The sequence below is a fragment of the Carcharhinus amblyrhynchos genome, chromosome 17, assembly GCF_965287045.1.
Source record: "Carcharhinus amblyrhynchos chromosome 17, sCarAmb.v2.hapA, whole genome shotgun sequence".
In the NCBI taxonomy this organism is placed as follows: domain Eukaryota; kingdom Metazoa; phylum Chordata; class Chondrichthyes; order Carcharhiniformes; family Carcharhinidae; genus Carcharhinus; species Carcharhinus amblyrhynchos.
In genome coordinates, this window is record NC_137340.1 from 15093337 (window position 1) to 15102716 (window position 9380).

Here is a 9380-nt window from a genome sequence, read left to right on the forward strand (position 1 = left end):
GCTTCATAACTCCAGGATCCTGGGTTCGATTCCCAGCTCAGGTCACTGTCTGTGTGGAGTTTACACATTCTCCTTGTGTCTGCGTGGGTTTCCTCCCACAGTCCAAAGATGTGCAGGTTAGGTTGATTGGCCATGCTAAAATTGCCCCTTAGTGTCCTGAGATGCGTAGGGTAGAGGGATTGGTGGGTATAATATGTAGAGATATGGGGGTAGGGCCTGGGTGGGTTTGTGGTTGGTGCAGACTCGATGGGCTGAAGGGCCTCTTTCTGCACTGTAGGGTTCTATGATTCTAATATAGTGTCACAAGTAGGTTTACATTAATATTGCAATAAAATTACTGTGAAAATCGCCTCGTCGCCACACTGCAGCTTTATAGTTTCAGCATGGCTGCACTGTCTGCAACCTTGACAACAGGCATTGCAGTAACAGTCAGCACTTTCCTCTTCCATTAGGGTTAACTTCAAGCAGTGCGAGCTAGCTTTAACTGGTGCTAGCCACTCACAATGTTGGCTCACTCCTCTGGCAGCCAATCAGCAGCATGGTTACCAATGACTGGACACTGAAATGATTTCAATCAGTAGGCAGCATGGTGTTGGAATGGATTCCAGTAACGGGCACAGATTAACTCTGCATCACAATTTCCATGTCCGGTTTCGAGGGCTATTGAATTTAACTCCACTGGTGCCTATTGCTACTGCGATTCCAATTAATCACTTCAAAAATACACAACTACAAAGGTTAACGTATTAATTTACTTTGTATTTGATTCACATGCTTTCAGAAGTTGTACAATCCTTTGATTATTTTTCACTTGTTAAGAATTCAGAATGAAATTAGTACAATTGATACACTAACATAATGAATAGGACCATTGTGGGGAACTGTACTCTAACAAGTAGTCAATATCACTGACTGCACCTTTGACAAACTGTGTCCATTGCAGAGTAATTCCACCAATTTTAACAAAATGTAGCACTGATTGTTGCTGACAGACTAATATTTGAATCTCTGATCAAAACAGCTTGAAATGAAGAAGGACAATTAGGAAATTGTTTTAAAGTTTCAGCAGGTTGACACATGAACAAGCTCACCTTCTGTCTAACTGGGAGTGTGGAGGAGAGAGAGAGATGGAGGGATGACCTTGTTAAACAATAATGTACATATGAAAAAAGGAGACAGATACTTGTTCAATCTGGCACGTGTTTGATTCAAGCGAATGGCTTGATGGAAGTTTCAGTAACTGAACCACGTCCTTTATGAACTTCAAATACACATCATTTACTCTCTGCTGCAGCCTGCTTGCACAGCCATTATCTAACAGTTAACCTAGACTGTGGTAATTGCTAATTTTAATATCTCCAGTTAGGGTGGGCAATGTAAAATCCAACACATTCCTGGGTGGCACAGTGGCACAGTGGTTAGCAGTGCTGCCTCACAGCATCAAGTGCCCATGTTCAATTCCAGCCTTGGGTCTGTGTGAAGTTTGCACTTCCTCCCCGTGTCTGTGTGAGTTTCCTCCGGGTGCTCCGGTTCCCTCCCATGGTCCAAAGATGTGTGGGTTAGGTTAATGGGCCATGCTAAATTAACCCTAGTGTCAGGGGATTAGCAGGGTAAATATATGAGGTTACAGGAGTAGGGCCTGGGTGGGTTTGTTGTTGCTGCAGACTTGATGGGCCGAATGGCCTACTTCTGCACTGTAGGAATCCTACAACCGACTGGAACACACCTCGCTCCTGTGTGGTAATTTGAATTATTTTTACCCCATCAACGCAACAACAATCAGGCAGATGCTCTAAAAGATCGGCTGGTACTGCACAGAGTGGGTTAAATAACGGGTGGATGGGTTCAGCACAGGGTGATGGATTCCAAAACAGGTGGGTGCATTCAAAAATAGGTTGTGGGTTCAGTAACAGGTAATTAAGCCCAGTAACAGTACATAGGTTCAGTAACACGTTCACGGGTTCAGTAACAGGTACACAGATTCGGTAACAGGTAGGTGAGTTCAATAACAGATACACAGATTTAGTAAAAGGTACACGCGTTCAGTAACAGGTACACAGGTTCAGTAACAGATAGGTGAATTCAGTAACAGATACACAGATTCAGTAAAAGGTACACGCATTCAGTAACAGGTACACAGGTTCAGTAACAGATACACAGATTCAGTAAAAGGTACACGGGTTCAGTAATAGGTACACAGGTTCAGTAATAGATGGGTGAGTTCAGTAACAAGTACACAGATTCAGTAACAGGTGGATGGATTCAGTAACAGGTAGACGGGCTCAGTAACAGGTACACAGGTTCGGCAACACGTACACAGGTTCGGTAATGGGTACATGGGTTCAGTAATAGATAGATGGGTTCAGTGACAGGTACATGGGTTCAATAACTGTCAACAGATTCAGTAACAGATACATGGATTAAGTAACAGGTAGACGGGTTCAGTAACAGATAGACGGGTTCAGAAACAGGTACATGGGTTCAATAACAGATAGAAGGGTTCAGTTACAGGTACACAGGTTCAATAACAGGTAGACAGGTTCAGTAACAGGTACACGGGTTCAGTAACAGGTACACAGGTTCAGTAACAGGTACACAGGTTCAGTTACAGGTGGGTGGGTTCAGTAACATATACGGGTTCAATATCAGGTGCATGGGTTCAGTAACAGTTACGCAGGTTCAGAAACAGGTACACAGGTTTAGAAAGAGGTGTACGGGTTCAGAAACAGGTACGTGGGTTCAGTAACAGGTGCATGGGTTCAATAACAGGTACAGGGGTTCAGTATTTTAAAGGATTGTACAACTTCTGAAAGCGCGTGAATCAAGTACAAAGTAAATTAATATGTTAAGCTTTGTAACTGTGTTTTTCTGTGTTTTTTAATTGGAACCACAGCAGCAATAGGTGTCAGTGGAGTTAAATTCAATAGCCCTCAAAACTGGGCATGGGAATTGTGATGCAAAGTTCATGTTCCCGATGATGGGGGGAGTCTAGAATCAGGGGTCACAGTCTGAGGATTTGGGGTAGACCATTTAAGACAGAGATGAGGAGACATTTCTTCACCCAAAATGTGGTGAGCCTGTGGAATTCATTACCACAGGAAGTAGTTGATGCCAAAACATGTAATGTATTCAAAAGGTGGCAAAAAAAGTACTTGGGGTGAATGGGATCAAAGGTTATGGGCAGAAAGCAGGATTGGGCTATTGAGTTGGACAATCAGCCATGATCGTGATGCATGGCGGAGAAGGCTCGAAGGGCCAAATGACCTCCTCCTGTTCTTTCTATCTTTCTATGTAAATCTTAGCAATTAGCTATTCCCTGGTTTACCCAAAGTTGCCCTTCAGCAATATCCTATGCACCTTGTGAATTTCTTCCTCTGCGATATTGCTATCTATGAAAAAGAAGCTCCGCATTAAAGTCATGACTGCTTGGTAGAGCACTTTGACAAAATAGCATTGTGTGCTGCTGATTACACTAAAAGTAGAACAATGCATTGCACAGCATATTCTCTGAATTTCAACATTCCTTAGTAAGATGACTGTCGAGAAATCAACAGGGCAAGATCGAGAGTGAGTGAGGCCAAGATAGCAGAAAATTCAACCTACGTTTCCAAGGTTTTCCACTGTCTAATTCTCCAAGGGACATTCCTGATCTTATTATAGAAACTCATCTCATTAGCGCAAACCTAATTTGTAAATTGTTTGTCCTCTCAGCACTGTTTTGACAGGTAATCCAGCCTAATTTCGCTTATTGTGAATCACACCAAGACTTTATGCCAATTCCCTTATTGTTACCATGGAGACTCCCTTGAATTCATTGGCAAAGGACAGATGCTGCATTGATTTACGATCCCAGTGATCGGTGCAAGCTTGCTTTGAAAATTAAATATTGCAATTGTATGGTAATATATTCAAATAAACTCAGTGGTTGTAATCAAAATCTAGTGCAATAAATGAGTAGTGATGAGTAGATCTCTTAAATTTGACCTTGTATCTTAGAGAAAAAAGATGAGAGAGCAGCTCCCTGGACCTTGGCAGAGCTTTTACTAAAGTAGACCCAGGTAATCACATTGTCTGAACACAGGAAATCAAAGTAAATGGTGGCAAGCAGGATAATGAGTAGGTGAAATGTTGTAGACATAAGAAAAATAATAGGAACTTAAATCACCATTTTAGTGAGAAGAAAGGAATGGAGTGAATAGAAAAAGCAAAGAAGAAATGAGAGATCATCAGAACAAAAGGAATAGTGTCTCAAGATGTGCAGGTTAGGTGGGATTAGTGGGACAAATGCAAGGGGTTTAAAGAAATGGAGCGGGGGTAGCTCTGGGTAAGATGTTCTTTCCGAGATGGTCAGACTTGATGGGCCGAATGGCTTCCATCTGCACTGTAAGGATTCTGTGATCGGGCATTCGATGGGGGAAGTCTAGTGGTATTACTGCTATTAATCCAGAAACTCGGTTTTTGCACTGGAGACCTGGGATCAAATCCCGCCACGGCAGATGGTGGAATTTGAATTCAATAAAAAAAAATGTGGAATTAAGAATCTAGTGATGACCATGAAACAATTGTCGATTGTCAGAAAAACCCATCTGGTTTCACCCGTGTCCTTTAGGGAAGGAAATCTGACACCCTTACCTGGTCTGGCCTACATTTGATTCCAGAGTCACAGCAATGTGGTTGACTCTCAACTGCCCTTGGGCAGCGAGAGATGGGCAATCAACGCTGGTCAGCCAGCGCACCAATGTCACCAGGACAAATTAAAAAAAACAATCCTATGGAAATGCAGTAAAACAAAAAAGCTTGAAGAGGAAAACAATGGAAAAGACAGAAGGGGAAGACAGAAGGATCCAGAGCCAAAGGACACTGACTTAAGATGACTGGCAAAAGGAGAAATGATGCCACAAGGAAAGAGATTTCTACACAGTGAGTCAGGACCTGGAATGAACCGTCTGAGACTGCGCCGGAAACAGATTGTGGTCCAAGCTTAATCATTACAATGAGGACAAAATTTCCACTGTACCTTATCAGGCACAGAAATATAAAAACAAAGAGATTATAAAGGAATTAGCATTTGTTCCCTATCAATATTTTTATATCTTGAATGATTGATTGGTTTTGGGCCTGTTTTGCCTTTTTATTATGCTTCCATTCTGTCTTTCACCCATTAGCATGAGTGATTCTCGTTAGTTTCGAGATTAGCAGATATGCCGTGTAAGTGTTAAAAATATAGGGGGCTATTGTCCCATCCTGCTATGCTGGACCGGAAAGTTTGAGTGGAGGCCACTTTGTGGGCACCCCGCTGGGCGTCATGGCTTCCATGATTCTTCAGCAGCCTGACTTACATTGCCACCAGCTCTGTGCCAGAAAATGGCACGGGGCTGCATTAATTATGGTAATATTCATTACCATAATTAAAAGATATTCATTACCATATCTTTTAAATATCATTAGCGAGCCCGGGACTGGAATCTCCAAGCTCGGTAGCCTCTCCCCACTGCCAGGGATGGTTCAATCCAGCAGGGTTTTGCATAGCCTGGCACTTGCAGGGAGCTGGCAGCCCGACCCCGCTGGTGTGAAGGAGGGGCAAACAAGGCCCTCCTGAGGGTTGGGTGCCGGGAGGGTGCAGCTTGGACATTGCCAGCCTGGCAGTGCCAGCCTGGCCCCTTGGCACTGCCTTGGCATAGGGGCAGTGCCTAATTGGGGGAGGGCCTCTGGGGGGGCGGGGGGGTGATCAGTGGGGATGTGTGGTCCTGCTGCCATTCTGCACTTGGGCTGGGTGACAGAGAGAGTGATCAGGACTGGCCATCGGGTCGCAGCCTTCTGAGGGGGTGGGGTTGGGACTACGGAGATTAGGGGATCCAGGCTGCCCATGGTGGGAGGGATCAGGAACCTGGGGCTGCGGGGAGATACATTGGGGCGGGCGAGGGATAAGGGGAAGTGAAGCTAGCCTTGACACATCCAGGGGGCCAGTAATCAGGTCATGAGGCAAGGCTTGCGATGTGGAGTCACGCATCTGGCCAGCAATTGGGAAGCCGGCAGTGCAGGCTACTGAGCATGTGCCAATCTTGGCACTGATGTGAGCCTGTTCAGTGCTATGCTGCTGGCCTCTTCCCTGGAAACAGGACATGCCCACAGCTTTACAGCGTGATTCACACTAGGACACCGTGCAGTGCACAGAGCGTGGGAGATGCATTCTGAAACTCTTGCTGAAAAAACCAGCAGGGTTTACTCCAGCTTTTATAGGAATTCAACACTTTGGTTGGAATTTTACTGGCACACCCTGTCCCGATTCTGGGAGTAGGCAAGGTTCAGAGAGCAGCATTTTTTGTTAGCCTCAGCTGGGATTGTACAAACCTCGGGCAGATGTGCTGCTAAAATCCCACCCTTAGAATTTTTTTGGGATTGCCCCCATAGCAGTTGAATAGGATGGATGGCCTTGACATTAAGGGAATGTTATTATATGGTAAAAATTGTCTGCAGTTATAGAATTATAGAATCCCTACAGTGCAGAATGAGTCCATTCAGCCCATCAAGTCTGCATAGACAACAATTCCACCCGGGCCCTACCCCGTAACCCCATGTATTTACCCTGCAAATCCCCCTGATACTAAGAGACAATTTAGCACGGCCAATCCACCTAACTTGCAAATCTTTGGACTATGGGAGGAAACCAGAGCACCCGGAGGAAACTCACGCAGACATGGGGAAAATATGCAGACTCCACATGCAAACAGTGATCCAAAGCCAGAATAGAATGCGGATGCCTGTGGCTGTGAGGCAGCAGTGCGAACAACTGTTGTCCATAGAGTAAATGGAACAGGTCTGCAGCGGAAACTGTGTTCATCCAGTCATTGTGGCTGCAGTTCTTCTCAACTACTGCTGAGTGGGAGTGCCAGGGCGGTGGCTTTTGTATGAGGTCATCTGCTTCTTAACTGGTCTCCTGGTGTGTCTTTTTAACATCCGCCATATCATCCAACACTGGCTATTGTAGCAGGTCGCCATGGAAGAAAAGCTATTACTTAGTGGAAAGTACAATTTGAGAAAATAGCTCTGTACCTTTATGAACTCTCTTTCTGCGAGAAAGCAGCCTGCCTTTAACACCCACTTTAAATAAGTGGATTTACTGGCTGGGGAATGAAGTTAATGGCAGTGTTTTCATTTAACCACTTTAAATATTCACATCCTTTGATGGAGCTGGGTCCATCAGAGAGAAATAGAGACTGTGAGATGGAGCGGTGCAGGAGCCCAGTGATTTCACGGCAGAATTACCTTCCAGCTCTTGCAATGTCAGACTGATGCCTGTGGGATCTTTACAGTTATTGTTATTTTGCAGGTGCAATGATGGCAAAACTGCCAGCTCCCACTAATCTGTGAAACTCAGCAATTTCTGGCATCCATACAAATACGATTAATGTGGAAATCCAGATGTCACCATCAAGGATTCTTCAATCTCTCACAGAGCGTATTGTTGAAGTCCTTGCAAATGCAAATCAATGAGAAATCACTGGATTGACTTGAAGTTCTAGCTTTTACTTGCTGGGCCTTGCTATAAAAATTCTTGAAGAAGTTGTGTCGTGTTAAATTATGTGTAATTAGTATAAATCACGACTACTCATGGACAAACTCTCTGCTCCTGAAAAAAGTAATTGTACACTTCTGGAAAGTCAAATCCAGGTTAAAAATGCCATAAATGTTTAAAATAACAAAGATTCTTTTAATGTTTCTCTAGTTTCAGCTTATACCTTCTATCTGTCTCAATCTTTACCATTCTGTAAAATTATAAACTAGAAATGATAACTGTAACTATTTATTAATTCCTTCCTTGTTGCCTATGAAAATTATTCAATATGATTTTGATTGCTTAGCCTGCTTAATGACAGAATTGTCCCTGGACACCCAGAAGCTAGAATGAAATTAACATCAGGGAAGATGAAATTTTGATTTGATTTGATTTATTATTGTCACCTTTATTGGAATACAGTGAAAAGTATTGTTTCTTCCATGCTATAGAGACAAAGCATACCATTCACAGAGTACATTGGAGAAAAGGAAAGGAGGGGGTGCAGAATACAGTGTTATAGACGAAGATAGGGTAAAGAGAAAGATCAGCTTAATTATATGATAAGATCATTCAAAAGCCTAACAGCATCAGGGAAGAAGCTGTTTTTGAGTCAATTGGTACATGTTCTCAGACTTTCGTTTCTTTGTCCCAACGGAAAAAGGTGGGAGAGGTTTTCAGATATTACTGAGAGTACGTGGGGTCTTTGATTAGACTGGCTGCTTTTCTAAGGCAGCAGGAACTATGGACAGAGTCAATGGATGGTCCATGCCTCAGAGACTGCTAGCCTTTTTGTGAGAAGATTTCTTGGTTCATAACTGCTTTGAGTTTTTTAAAAATATATGTCCTGCTAATTTAGTCCTTCAGTTTGCTTCTTAAGCAGATATATTAAGTCAATGTATTTTGAATTTCTATATAACACACAACATTAAGATACTAATCAACCACCTGATAATAAGCAGGGAAAATGACCTTTCAGTCTCATCTTGCTTGCGGTTCTCTAGTCTTGTATCTGTTTCTTCGCTTAATTTTATCCTGTAGAATATGTATTGAGCCAGTGGAATTTTAGTATACATATCTGTGATCATTCTGACCAACCATCTTTGATTCTACAACAAAGCCAAATTTACACACGCTCTAAAGCTGCTTGTTAGTTTTCAATTCACTACCTACATTTCTAATCTATGGAAGGAACAGGGTGAAAAATACAATTGCATCTTTTAACCAGGGGGTTCCTCTGGCTGTTCTGGTTTTCTCCCACAGTAAAAAGATGTGTAAGTTTGTGGATTGGCCATGGGTAAAAAAAATTGTCCAAAAGGTGTGTAGGTTAGAGGGATTAGCTGGGTAAATATGTGGGGGTTGGATGGGAGGCTCTGTCGGAGAGCCAATGAAGAATTGATGGGCTGAATGGCCTCCTTCTGCACCTGTAGGGAATCTATGATACCGTGTCCACGGTAGGTCAAAAAAAGTATAAGAGAGAGGAATTACTTTTCATTGTGTATTGCAAAAAGTGTACAGAGGCAGAAGTCCCTTCATCAGAGTCCCTTTAAACTCTAACAGCAGTACAGAGTGCTCTCACTTAACAGTCTAACTCTGGGAGTGTCAGAGGAACTGACACTCCTGGTTAAATACAAGGCAAAGACTCCCTGATTGGCCCATTAATTGGATCCTTAATCACAGAGTTCATACTCCAATAGGCCAACCTCAATGGTCTGACTGAAATCACGACATGCATGCTATTAACCTGCAAATCAATACTTTTTTATTTCCACAGAGAATAAAACATCGCTTGTTACTAAGCTGAGTTATAGAATGGAGCTGATTA